The 14,656-nt window shown below is 43.7% G+C and overlaps 1 protein-coding gene across 1 annotated transcript in view; it reads left to right on the top strand.

Moving 5' to 3' along the window:
* Positions 1–340: 340 nt before the first annotated feature.
* The window catches only part of LOC126334853 (uncharacterized), a 34,380-nt gene continuing 20,064 nt past the window's right edge, over positions 341–14,656 (top strand). Inside the window, exon 1 of the mRNA XM_049997522.1 lies at positions 341–447. The gene's annotated coding sequence lies outside the window, so the exon portion shown is untranslated. The remainder of the gene's footprint in view (positions 448–14,656) is intronic.

Here is a 14,656-nt window from a genome sequence, read left to right as displayed (position 1 = left end):
TATTAGCCCAGCAATAAACTCCGTCTTCAGTGTTTCAGAACTCGGTAGGAAGTATTCTCCCGAAGATGAAGCACTGTAACAGAAGCGAATGGAGGTCCTACAAGGTAATAGCCGTATGACTGAAGTTTCTGGAACCTATAGGAACGGGTGTCCGGAGCCGTGGGTCCCCGTGCTGTGTGCTCCGGTGGAAGGAGCGTGAGTTGACGGCCGCGGGCCCCGCACGCAGCACGCCACGGTGACCCGCCGAACGGCGGCCGCAGGTGGGGGCTGCGGGTGAGTCAGTCACCCCGGCTGACCGCTGTTCCCTCCGCCGCTTCGCTTCTTCGCTTCTCTTCTCACGACGGAGCCACCACGACCCGCTATAAAGCGGCCGCCGGCGCCCGCGACGCCAGTTTTCAACCTGAGTGCTCCGCGGACGGCCGGCGCAGCACACACACATAGACACAGGTAGGCGCTCCCGCTCACCGCCTGCGCTTGTAACCACTGTCAGTCAAACTTCCTAGTCGTCTGCAGTTCAGAGCAACATAATATCAAAAATAATCGACCACGAAACTTCTACACCTATTTATGCAACCGGCTCACCACGGTTTATAAAATATTTTAGGAAAGTCATATTCACCGAGATAAATTGCTGGTTGGACCAATGATTTTGTTTACTTCAAATTGTTCAAATGGCTCTACACACTATAGGACTTAACATCTGAGGTCATCAGTCACCTAGACTTGGAACTATTTAAACCTAACTAAGCTACGGATATCACACACTTCCATGCCCGAGGCAGGATTCGAACCTGCGACCGTAGCAGCAGCGCGGTTCCGGACTGAAGTGCCTAGAATCGCCCGGCTTTTGTTTACTATCAGTTCGATTCCACAGATGATCACCAGGTATTAAGAGATGCCACTCCTACATATTTAACAGGTACTACTTGTATGGCAATGACACATTCGTGAAGTGAATCTGCGTCTTGAGTGTACAGGATTTGACGCTTGACAGTAACAGATTCGTAATAGACATGTTCCACAATTTTTAACGTGACGCCATACGACCATCACAACCATGATGCTTTTGTCGTTATTAGTTACAACAGAAACCCACAGATTATATTCCGTTATTGACGACAGTTGAGTATCTGGATTGGTATGTAGACGTGTGTAATGGATACGGGTAACTGATAAAAAATAAAATAAAAATCACTCCGAAGTCCGTCTTGGTGACTATGGCAAGCTTCAAACGTCTGTCTACATTTCTAGTCCGACAGCTACGGAACTGTGCATACAAAAGGGTACCCGCCACTGATATTTATCGGGGGTGATCAGAAAGTTTCCGTTTGAAGGCTTAGCTGCAGCTTATATGCAACGTAGCGCGACTCCGATGCCAGTATGTAAGCACCCACGCGGCGACAAGGGATTACTGTAGCATTCGGGTCTTTTCGGCGTGCGTGCGGAAAATGCGGGAAAGTGAACTATGCCGACGTTATTATCACATGCGTCCAAACGAGACCAACGTGTTGCTATTCTCTTCTAGGCTGTCGGAGAACGAACACCGGTAGACATCCATCGGAGAATGAAGAATGTGTACGGGGCATCATGTCTGTCGAAAACCGGAAACTGTGACATGCTCCTTCATGACAATGCACCTCCCCATATCGCCAATGTCGTAACGCGGAAGTGAGGTCAGCTCAACTGGGAGACACTCCAGCACCCGGCCTATAGTTTTCATATCTCCCCATACGGTTATCACGCCTTGGTTCCCTTAGGAAAGACCTTGAAAGATCGATCATTCCTGTCAAATGATGACGCACGGCACGATATTTTACCAAGAAGGTATCTTCAACCTGGTGCGTCGGCGTCCAAAAATGGTTCAAATGGCTCTGAGCACTATGGGACTTAACATCTGACGTCATCAATCCCCTAGACTTAGAACTACTTAAACCTAACTAACCTAAGGACATCACACACATCCATGCCCGAGACAGTATTCGAACCTGCGACCGTAGCAGCAGCGCGGTTCCGGACTGTAGTGCCTAGAACCGCTCCCCCACAGCGGCCGGCGTTGCCTCGGCCTGACGATTGCCTCAATGCTCACGGCGATTCTGGCATTGGCATACCGATTCAGGACTGTAAGGGCTTCGAACGGAAACTTTTTGAGCGCCCCTTATACATCAGTTCGTCTTCACACACTACTATGGCTGTTGTTTACATACAAACAATCTCCTGCCCCTTCGTCGCACAGCAAATGTTAAGTTATCCATTCCACATAAGCAACAAAGGATTTATCACATTTATCCGAACTTATATGTAACAAACTTCGTGTTCGTCCTTGACCTGTCAAGGTTTTTTTTCCGTTGTGAGACAGCAGCTGTATGCTAACACAGTTTCCTCCATACTGACGTCCAATTGAGGCCGTAAGAGACCATGAGACGAATGGCTGCTTATAATAATTAGTTGTCTCTCATTTAAAGGAGCCGACCCGGTGTTCGTCTTAGTAGCTTTACAGAACAAGCGGAAAACCTAAACCTGTGTGTCAGAAAGCAGCTCTTCCCGAATGTGAGTTGAAAAACCTGACGAAATAGTCACCGCAATCAGTTGATTTCTTAATCAAAACACGTCGTCGTATTTTTGAAAGTACTTTCCAATGAAATAAGCCGCATCCTTCTTGGCGCGCTTGCATTTCCAAATTTTATACAGTTCCAGCGACATATTACAGGCAAACCTCGGTTCATTCATGATTTCCTTTGCGTACGTATAATATCAGCTGTGTGACCGAACAATATTCATCTCACACAGAGCAGTATTCAAATACAAGTATTATGGTTTAGTGCAATTTATTTCCTATATGAATTGCAATTCCCTTATCTTGCTAACGAACACAAGACTGCCAATTTATCTATTGTTAAACCTGGGTCTTTATCCCATTTAACATATTTTGCTGTCACGTGAACATCATGAATGATTTCCGACTCACTGGCACTGTAGCTCGTGACTACCAACATGTGGCTACTAAATTTCCACGCGAACTTCCACAAATAGTTACCAATGTTATTAAGATACGCCAATATTATTAAGATGTTACCTTATATTTAGACAACACATTATGAAAGCATCGGCAAAAATGAACGATATCAAATTCATGTGTTTGCATATTAAAAGAGAGCACCAGTAAGCAGGAAAGGATAAGACAGATTTTTAGCTGCAAAGGGTACAGAATCGGCTCTGGGCTTGTTAGACAATCAGTCAACCACTCGCAAGAAGTGATTAGCGAAAGTACGACAACTCTAAATTATCAGCATGGCTTCAAGGGAGTAATAACTACTACGTCAATTCCACATTCAGACATGTCTGTAAAACCTCGTAAAAATCTTTTTATCGCAAATCTTTTTTATTTCGCTACTTATGACTGGTTTACTTACGAATAAGGTGCGACTTTTACAGCTCCTGCTACTTCTATTACTAACATCAGGGGGCTCCCCTAAACAGCGTAAAAATATAAGTTCATTTGCACACAGCAAATGTGCTGTGACACCCCCCCCCCCCTTTCCCTCTCCTGCTCATTACATGGGCAACCACGCTGTATACGTGGTTGACCCGCAACGACCTACGACTTCGCCAACCTAAGCTAAAAATCACATCTCGCTGAGAAATGTACAAGCAGTGAAAAGCGAACTCTCAGATGCTGCAGTGTAGATGGTATGCGACTGACGTCTTCATCAATTCGGACGACTGTTATGCCTCCTGGACGAAGTGTCAGTACATTCACATGCAGATGGAACCCCTCCTCAGCAGTGAGCAATGCATATCAACCATCATAAACAGGGCTTTTCCAGCGCACGACTGATGGGCAAAACGATTCCGTACCGGTATGACCTCCAAAGGTCGGTCAGTGACATCTGCGGTGTCAGCGCACCAATGGAATAGTTACCACAAGGTTCTCTCCTTCAGCAAACATGACACTATTAAGGCTACAGCTGACTACTAACCAGCAACATTTTCACTACCAAGAGTACTCCAATGGAGTACTGCTAAAAAGTTGTATTTCTCGCTGGTGTGTCCCTTCGGTTGGTCATCCTACGTTACATATGCTGATTTAACATCAAATGGAAAACTTGCCCGCGAAAGGCAAAGGTTCCGAGTTCGAGTCTCGGTCGGGCACACAGTTTTAATCTGCCAGGAAGTTTCACAAACAACATACTTTATCGCAGCAAGGTGTAATAAGCAATGGGCCACAGGTTATCCATGGGGCCACAGGTTATCCATGACATCAATCTGAATTTCATGTGAAGCGATTACGAAAACCATGATCTGAATTGTGGGGAGGGGTTTGAACTCAGTGAGCCCCGAATGCTAGTTCTGTGTCTTGGTCGTGAAGAACACAGCCACTATTCTCTTCTTGATCAACTGCGTGTTCAGTCTTCAATAGATGCACTTTGATTTGCGATTTTGTTGGTTGCACGTCGCGGGTCTTAAAACGCAAAGAGGCAAGTTATGGAACACTATCCTGGCGACTTCAATATACGAAAGAACGCAAAGTAGATGCAATACGCAGCCTGCTTTTAGCACAATTATGATAGATATGTTACACCGTAAATGAAAACATCGTGCAATGACACTGATCTTCCGTCTCTAGAACCAGAGTAGACCTTGGTCACAGATACTGGCTGCCTATACAGCGCTTCCCACAGTAAATGAAGGTTGTTCAGTGGCCAAGACCTTGCTTAAGATTCAGGTGCCGGAGCAAACACCTGGCGTGTTTTGCAGAGCGCCTTGGTCACTGACTCGGCAGGCGACGCTACGTGCGCGGAAAGTGGTAGGCAACGAAAAAGCCATCACGTCTGGCTCAGACTTTGTGTCTTCCCTGAACTCCCGTTTGCAGCATGCTATTTCTGAGTAGCAACTGTTTAATGCAAGAGACAGTGACGATTGCTTGTAGCGTTGATTTGCCTTTTTTTGTGGCAATGGTAGAAGTTGAAATCCCAGGCCAGCATACAACCTTTTCATCATGAATAATAACCGAGACCGTTGAGTTTAATGTCCCCATTCAAAGGAAGGGTCTCTCCACAACATATTACGGAAATATTTGGAATTCAGTCCAGAGCCTTGGCGTGATGTATGGTGGCAAAATCTTTCCGACACAATTGGTCTTGCACTTACTGGTCAGATACTGATGAAAGTGGTTTTCTCCCGCAATGAGGATACAACTGGACAGCCAAAAGGACGACTGCCACCGCACTAATGTGTGTTAAAAACCTCAGCTACCTGTAGCGGCCAGTTCTGATTACGGGCAGCAAATGTCTGTCACCAAACAAACGATCTTCCTTTAAAAAAGTGAATCGTAGGAGCGATCCGTGAGACGTACGCGCACTTCACCACAAAAACTATTACCTGAAAACATATAGAGATAGACTGTTGTGAAAATTATTTAAACACCTTAATTACCATGATTACAACAGCACTTCTGGATTTCCTGTTGCGATGTTGACCACAGATGCTCGATAACAGTCAATTATCAATTTCTCGGCTGGTCATGTGACCTAGTCAAGAATATGTGGCCCGTCAATCAATGCGGGCACAGGTATCTCTGTGATTTGGAACATTATCTTATTGGAAAACGATATGTTTGATGTTGAACACCTTCCTCTTAACCTTGACTTTGTGGCACACGATTCTCACAAACGAAATCTGCTGAAAGGACAATGATTTTGTACAGATGACGAGTTTCTGCAGGCGCAGTACGATTAATGTGTGCATCTACAGAAAAAAATGGTTGAAAATAGTTTCGATGAAAGAAGGAAATGTTTAGTTTAGTAGAAAATTTCTTATATAGTAACATAAATTGAGTTGTACTGCGAATCTTCCCTAGTGCCCTCTGTACAAATGCAATACCACAGTTTCAAAGTTAAGTGATAACATTTTTATTAAAACGTATTAATTACTCCATTTTCTGACACTTGCTGATGCCGGTCAGGTGTCCCGCTGTTTCAGCCTTTTGAATCAGAATCGAAATTTCGAACATATCCTATAGTCGCAAAAGTTGAGACTATGGAAAAATTAATATTGGTCAACGTATGTGACATGTTTGGAGATCATTACTATACAAATCGCAGGTTACTAATATTGAGTGGCTTAGAAACAAGTTTTGCATTTCACTACATCTTCACAGACAAGGTTAAATCACATTAATGTGAACACCTTCTATGTTCGACGTCAACCCGTACAATAACCGCTCACAGGTGGCAGCAGTAGCAGTAGAGGACACACACATTTTGTCTGGGGACGCGGGAAACAGTGCAGTAGTTGTAATGTAGAAACGGAGCGATTTATTTGGCGCCTAAAAGAGAGTGATCATTTGCTTTAGGGTCGAGGGAGAAAGCATTTCCGAAACGGCTAAGTTTGTAAACTGCTCGTGCGCCGCATGGTTAAGGTATAACGTGCATGGGAAAATTGCGCTATCCAAAACCAGTGCCGAGGCAACTGTGGTGCATACTGGACCAGTAGATTACAGGGGTGAACGACGGTTCCGGAGCAGTGTATGTGCGAATAGACGTGAAATTGTTGAGTAACTGATCGCCCAAGTGAACCAAGCGGCTACCAAGAGTGTCTCCTCAACGACTGTTCAGCGAAGTTTGCCGCATATGGGCCTTCGCAGCGAGCGCCTGAATTATGCACCCATGCCGTTGATCGTACGCCAGTACCGCAACTGGACGTCCACTGATTGGCGACACGTGATCTTTTCAGATGAATCGCGTTTTATGCTCTGTCGGGGAATTGGCCATTGGTGTGTACGGCGTGAAACGCCTGAAAGCGAACACCTGCAACAATCGTCGTACGGGTCGAGGCCGGAGGAGGTAGTGTCATGGTCTGGGGAATATTTTCGTGCATTCTCTGAGTGACCTCGTCGTTCAGGAAGGTTCAGTGGATCAAAACAAGTGTGCATCTCTCCTTTGGGATCATACTCATCGCTTCACGCAGTTTGTTTTTCCTCACCACGATGACACCAACCAACAGGATAATGTAGCGCGTCATACAATTTGCAGTGTACGTGGTGGTTCGGAGAGCACGGCGGTGAGTTAACCGTTCTCTAACCATGAAACCCAGCACAGCCGGCCACGGCTCTCGAATCGGCATGGCTCCATATGCCTATCGATACCTTACATAATTTCGCTAACTCTCTTCCTGCACATTTTGCAGCGATCTGGAAAAGGAGGTTATTCAGGCTTGTGGCAGGTGGTCATATAAATGTAACTGGATAGTATACATTATTCGTAAGCCACTGTACAGTGGTTCGTAGCAACATTGGCAATTTACTATCCTATTCTGTTCGATTATGGAACGAGGAAAAAGTTACTGTCCGTATAGTTTCATATGCCATACGTTATTCTTATCGCCTCTACGAACAGTATACGGTGGAAGCAGAGCTACCCCACAATTATCCTCGCGAACATGTTGTCTGAACTTAGCCATCTGTTTCGAGAGACAGCGTCGTCTTTCTTCTAAAGGATTCTCGTTTAAGTTCCGTGGTCTCTCAGTTATATTTCAGTATAGACTATACCAACGTATTATGATCGTAGCAGTAAAGCTCTGAATGCACTCGCAATATGCTGCCACGCCTATTTCATGAAGACTCCCAAACCTTCGAACATTACTCGAGAACTGGTCTCGCTGACACCTTGTGCTGAATTTACTTGTTAAAACCATTTAATATCGCTGTTTGGTATGACTCGTATTTAAAGTGTATGACAGGCTCCAGACGTTTACCTTGTGATTAGGGATTACTTATTCTCTCATTATGCTGTAGACCTTAACTTACATTTGTCTGCATCTTAACAGAGAAGTCACTCGTGACACCAAATGGAAATTCTGTCTACGTCGTTGTGCATCTCCTTTCTATCATCCAGCAACGATGCTCCCCCGCAGACAGAGCTGAACTTCTGAGTTACCTACATGTTCCATAAGTCATTTGCACGTTTCTTCTATCGAAATTATGTTTTAATTAGTCACTTTACAGGATTTGTATATACGTTACCTCTAGCATTAAGAACACATTACAGTATTTTTAGTCCTCCTCACGCAGCTACATTTAAAAACAAGTTTTTTTTTTCTCCAGGCTGCCAGTTTCTAAAAGGGAACTCTAACACGGAACTGAAGGCGTTGTCCAGGAGAAATGATTTTAGGTTAGATTTTTAACTTGCTTTGCCATTTGTAAGACATTTTACGTTACTGGGCACATGACCAAAACGTTCTACTGCTGTGAACCCCTTTTCGAACCATCGATAACTTTAATAATGTATAATATACGTCATTTTTCCTCAATTGTTTCACATATGGACATCACTATTCTTCTCAAATTGTGATGGATTATTTACGACTAATTGCATTACAAACACATGTATTGCGATGGTGCAGTCAAAATGCCATGAATAGGTGCCTATATCACGACCGCTGAAAAATACCGCATATTATTCTTACTCCTCGGTTTTGTGTAATCAATACTTTCTTTCTAAGTGACTAGTTACCGCCGAAAATTATTCAATAAGACAATATTGAGTGGAAATATACAAAATATGTCCGGAGGTTGATCGTTTGGTTCGAAGACTGGTACTTATACGAAGAGCAAAAGTACCTGTAAATTGTTTGAGAAGCTCAATAACACGCTTCTTCCAGTTCAAGTTTTCCCCAATATTTACACTCCAGAATTTGGATCACTATACCATCCTTAATGACCCCTGTGCACATGCATACCAGTTATTGGTACGGCTCTTTTTGTTGTGCAGAACTTAATATAATGAGTTTTCTCAAAATTTAGGGAGAGTGTTTTCAGAGAACTGCTTAATTATTCTTTGGAAAACTTCTGTTGCTTCCTTCCTTACTGACTCTATCCAACAAATGGCTTAAGCTTACTGAGAACATTTGTGGGCCTATTTCGCGTCCTGAGGCATGCTTGATGTTACTTTCCCTTTTGTTGAACATTTTTCGCCTAATACAACGTACTGCTCATGAACGAGTAACTGAGTTGTCACTCCGCGAAGTACCGGAATTCTTCGCCACGTCTAGTTTGCATGTTTACTGATATCAAACGCTTTAGTTTCCAATATTATTGTTGTTTTATTCACACGAATCTATTTTGAATCATTTGAGAGTCATTCTGTAGTGTGCTAAGTAGTTACGCCGAAAACAGGAAGGTCAAACGATGAAATAACAAACAAAACACTTGATACATTTGAGGATGACTAGTGACTGCGTCGAAACCGGTTTTGTGACTAAAACATCAACTGGCTACTGAATGCTTTAATTTCAACAAAAATCATGGACTCTGATAATCAAAAATTCTTCAAGCAAACCACATATCTATGAGCATACTCTGTACGATCATATCTTTATTATTAGTCGACAATATGGTGATAGTGTGGAACGCCTATCGAAAATCTATAGAGGCTGTACATACATCTGCTTCTGCAAGATACACTATACTTCAACGTGGCAGACGGTGCGTCTGGCACATTTCCCCCCTCACTTCCCTGTGGCATTCGCGACATGTACGTGAGAAAAACGGCTGTCGAAAAACCTTCTTATGATCTCTAATTTCTCTGATTTTCTCGTCGTGGTCATTTTGCAAAATATACAAGTCTATGGGAGAAAGTAATATATCGCGAGACTCTTCTTCGAGCGTACGCTCTCGGAATTGTAACAGCAAATCTCTTCGTGATACACAGCGCCCCTCTCTAATCTTCTACCGAAGGAATTTTCTGAATATTCCCGTAACGCCCGTGAAGAAACCTGCAACTCTTCGTTGAGTCTTCTCACTCTCTTCTACAAATCTAAATTGGTAAGGGTTCCTGACTGAAAAGCAGTACTCAAGAATCTGTCATACAAGTGTTGATTCTTTCATATTAGCCAGTATGCTATGGTTTGGAAAAACAGTCCATACCTCTGGCGTCGTCACGCCACACTGGAAAGCCAGTACGTAACATGATGTAACAAACATTTGAACGTACCTTGCAAATCAGTAACAAGAGTTGGTAAGCTTCGTTCCATTTGGGTTTATGAACAATGAAACAATGTGGAAATAGCTAATGCTTACCGTCACTGATCGTCCCCGCTGCCCCACCTCTGTATCAATGAGCGTCTGAAAAGAATACCCGCGATCACTGAATAGCTGGCGTGGGAGAATGAGCGGTACAGCGATGACGCAGGGTTTTCGCCGGCCTATTTGGTGATTCCAGACGCACTGGCGCACTCGCACCTGCATGCCTGTGCCTGGGACGACTGTGCGTCACGTCATTCCAACGGCGCGGCTGGTAGCGGGCCAGAAACGGAGGCCGCAGGCTCGCAGGCAGATTCTTGAGACACTGCCACCTCACCATTAGCATAGCGCTCGTCCGGGTTCGTTAGTCCGTAACAAAACAACTAGGACGGAGATCGAAAGCCCAATGCTGGCACGGAAAACACTAGATCAAGCGGCAACCAACAGCTTCCAGGCAAGTGGGTCAAATATTGTTAGAGAGCGAGTATTATGCACTGATTCTCATTCGGATCCTTTACGGATGCTTTCTTCCTAGTAATGCACACCGTGTAAAGCTCTCGCACACGAAATCAGAAGCTTCTTGCTCACAAAACGGGGAGCCTGGAGTTTTCACCTCATGACTCCAGTTAATTTGGCGGCTACCATTTCCATGTGCAGTTAATCGTGAATAGATGTGGAAGAAACTATTTGTTTGTGCATATCGAAGAATAGTACCACTACATTGTGTTCACCCATTTTTAAGAAGCGGAGTTCCTTTAAACTTTACCTTTCAATTTTAATCAGGCTTGAAGAACTACGAACCAAACCCTTTCAATCGCTTCAGAAAATCAATAAAATTTAAATCTATGATATACGTTCGGTGTACTGTACGAGATGCAGATAAGTTTCGAGCTTGATATTTTCAGATTATTTTATGTGTGAAGGAAAAGTAGATTGACATCATAAGAGCTGGCCACGCCCATTAGGCGTTCAGAATAATGCTTACTAACACATACTGCACGCTTCACGCGGATAATAAAAATACACATTCCAAATCTTTGTATCGCCTCAACGAATGTCGTAACTGGGAAACTAAGGTACGACCACGACTAACAGAACGTATCGTGTGTGCGACGATGAAATTATTTAGTCCCCTACCTACAAGAAGGCTAAAGGCTTCCTCCTACACCAATTAGTACATTTTTGTAGGTTAAAGACTACGCTGGGCGTTTTTCTTGGGCTTAATTAATTTGAGGGACATCAGACGCGAGTTACTTTTAAGTCTTAGTTATAAAATGAATTACTTTTTCATGGCAGTGGGCGCTTAGAATAATATAAGCACTCGCTGCGTCATATATTCTGGTACAAATGATTCAAATGGCTCTGAGCACTATGCGACTTAACTACTGAGGTCATCAGTCGCCTAGAACTTAGAACGAATTAAACCTAACTAACCTAAGGGCATCACACACATCCATGCCCGAGGCAGGATTCGAACCTGCGACCGTATCGGTCGCTCGTCTCCAGACTGTAGCGCCTAGAACAGCACGGCCACTCCGGCCGGCTTATTCTGGTACATAACTTTTCTTTACAGCCCAGCCCGACAGGCATTGGGACATTTGGAATGTGTGCAGTGGTTTGCCAGGGCTGGCGCTATCAGAGACAGCAGATGGATCTACGCTCTAAGACAAAAAACAAAAAAGACGCACCACGAAGGAATTATCAGAATAGGGCAGAAATCGGTACATGTCACATGTACAGACAAACACACGATTGCAATTTCAGAAAAACGGATGATTTATTCAAAAAATAGAGCTCCACAAATTGAGCATGACAATAACATGCTGGTCCACCTCTTGCCATTATGCATGCAGTTATTCGGATTGGCGTTGACTGATACAGACAGTGGACGCCTTCCTGGCGGATATCGTGTCCAACTGTCTCAACTGGTATGTCGGATTGTAAAAATCCCGAGCTGGTTAGAGCGGCCAACCCATACTACTCCGAACATTCTCAATTACTGGGAAGAGGTCCGACGATCTTGCCTGCCGAGACAGGGCTTTGCACGTACGAAAACTAGTAGTAGTATCTCTCGCCATTGTGCGGGCGGGTATTATCTTGCTGAAATGTAAGCCCAGGATGGCTTGCCATGAAGGGCAACAAAACGGGGAGTAGAATTTCATTGGCGTACCCCTGTGCTGCAAGGGTGCCGCGGATAACAACGAAAGGGATCCTGCTATGATAAGGAATGGACACTCAGACCACCACTCCTGGTTATCAGGCCACATGGCGGGCGACAGTCAAGTTGGTATCCTGGTACTCCAGCGCCGTCCGGAGCGTCTCTAGACACGTTTTCGGCCTGGAATCTCCTTGATTGTCTCCAATGATTAGTCCCGCTTCGAGCTGTCAGCCGATGGCCAACGAAGACGTGTCTAGTGAAGCCCCAGACAGAAACCAACCGATGCCCACCATACGGGGTGCCGTTTCTTTTGATAGCAGGACCGCTTTCGTTGTCATCCGCGGAACCCTTTCAGCACAGTGGTACGTCGACGATATTCTACGCCCCGTTTTGCTGCTCTTCATGGCAATGGCACGATATCCCTCCAGAGGACATCCAACAGCTCTAGCAATAAACGCCAAGCCGAAAAACTCCTTGCATAAGGGCCAGTGGTAGACTAACGCGTTATTCACTTGCTCAATTTGTAAAGCTCTCTCTCTTAAACAAATCACCCAATTTTTCTAAAATTGTAATCATTTGTTTGTATATGTAAGTCAGATCTATCAATTTCCGTTCCATTAGCATAATTCCTTCGTAGTGCGTCGTTTTTTTTGTCTTAAGAGTGTATAAGGCAAATGCTCTTCCCAGTATACAATTTGGCATCAAATAGAACTTATCAAAAGGTTGGTAAGAAGTGAACCATTTGGAGTTATTTCTATTTTACTGCTAGAACACAAATTAGCCAGAAAAAGCTTCGCCCACGACACACCAAATTCTACGAACCGCATGGGTTCTCAGAAATTATGTATTACTATGTTAGGAGGCACTCCTCTTATACAGCTCACTGCTGTCCCATAAAAACGCGCCATAAATAGTAACGGTGCTACAACAGTACATTCGTGCCTTTAAAGTAACTGTGTGACTGACGTAGCAAACTTGCTCAACGAGAATGTGTGTGTATCGAGTGAAAAGAACCGCTTTCTTCACTCACAGTTCAGATATTATGGTAAGTAAGTAAATAAGTAAAAACGATCAACTTCATACTTCTAGAAGACTTTACTGTCTGCTTCATATTTTCATCCCACAATTAACTAAATAACATGCTTAAATGATTCGTTTGTTTAGCCCGAGCGCTTTCATGTTTGTTTTCTTCGTGGGAGAGTAACAGAAATACTGATTTCAACTGGTAGACATTCAAATATTCTAATATCTGACAGGTTTTCAGGGCAGCACCTGCAAACATTCTCCAACCTCTGCAAACCGAATCTGTGAAAATAAAATATGAATAATAACATATTGCACAGTGGCATACAAGCAATTACTATTCCCGCAGTCCATCCGTAAATAGAAAAAAAACCTTAATTTATTGCACAACAGAAGGTAGCCTCTGAGACGCAATATTATATATTTCGATTCGTTTACGAAAGTGAAGGGTCGACTTATATTAATCTGCGAGATAACACGTAATTCCCTGTAGAGACTTTATGAATTACGCAACAGTTATTCCCTTCATTGTACTCACCACAGAAGCAAAACGAGATTACGACACTCGAGATTTCTTCCTCAGTTTCAAAAGTTGATTTATTACAAAATTGTCACAGTCTCTTGTAATTCATATAAGAATGTTTTCGCTATTTTTGATTCAAAAATGTGGTTCAACGACGATTGTTCTGAAGCTATTAAATAGTTAATGTCACATTTATTCTGAGTGTTTGGAGAGCAAAATGCAGGAAGACAGCACTCTTCCGGGAAACATGGAATAGAGGCAATTGCCTTTCTCTGACGATGTGGTGTCTTTGAAAGCGAGAGTGTCTAGTTCGAGCTAATGGAAAGATCTGCGCCATCAATGCTAGCCTGGTGAGCAAAATGAGCCAGTACCCATATATCCTCCTCATCTTGATCATTGTTATAATCATGAATGTAGCATTTGAAGCACCTTGCTTGATGTGAATGGATTACCACGAATTTAAGGAAACTATAATAACAAAAACTACATCTACCATCGAGTCTCCATATCGTGGGCGATCGACAACAATCATGATGACTAAACGAAACGCTGCAGACAGGTTTGAGGTTTAGTGTAGAACATCCTCCACGTGCAACTTCGTGAACGTAAATCTTTTCGTAAGATCTAGATAAATAAGGTTTCAGGGCAGTGCTATCATCAGGGATTCGCCAGTAGGCCTACGAACGGTTGGTGTTCTCTATCCTGAGATTCCTAAATTAGCGCGATCGAGCAGTTGGTTGTATATGTAAGATGAGATCACCCTTTTCTTCAGGCAAAATTGGTTGGCCCTCTCCTCCAAGTGCGCTTCCACTGTGTTCGCGAACATACACAGGACTATTCACAGTGTGCCCAAATTGGCACTTTTCATTAATGTGTAAAGTCTTAACAGTTATTGGATTTTACTGACGTACTCCTTATAATCGCTGACATGTAA

The sequence above is a fragment of the Schistocerca gregaria genome, chromosome 2 (genome assembly GCF_023897955.1).
Source record: "Schistocerca gregaria isolate iqSchGreg1 chromosome 2, iqSchGreg1.2, whole genome shotgun sequence".
Lineage (NCBI taxonomy): Eukaryota > Metazoa > Arthropoda > Insecta > Orthoptera > Acrididae > Schistocerca > Schistocerca gregaria.
The sequence above is the reverse complement of the archived record's forward strand: the minus strand, read 5'-3'. Positions and strand labels throughout refer to the sequence as shown.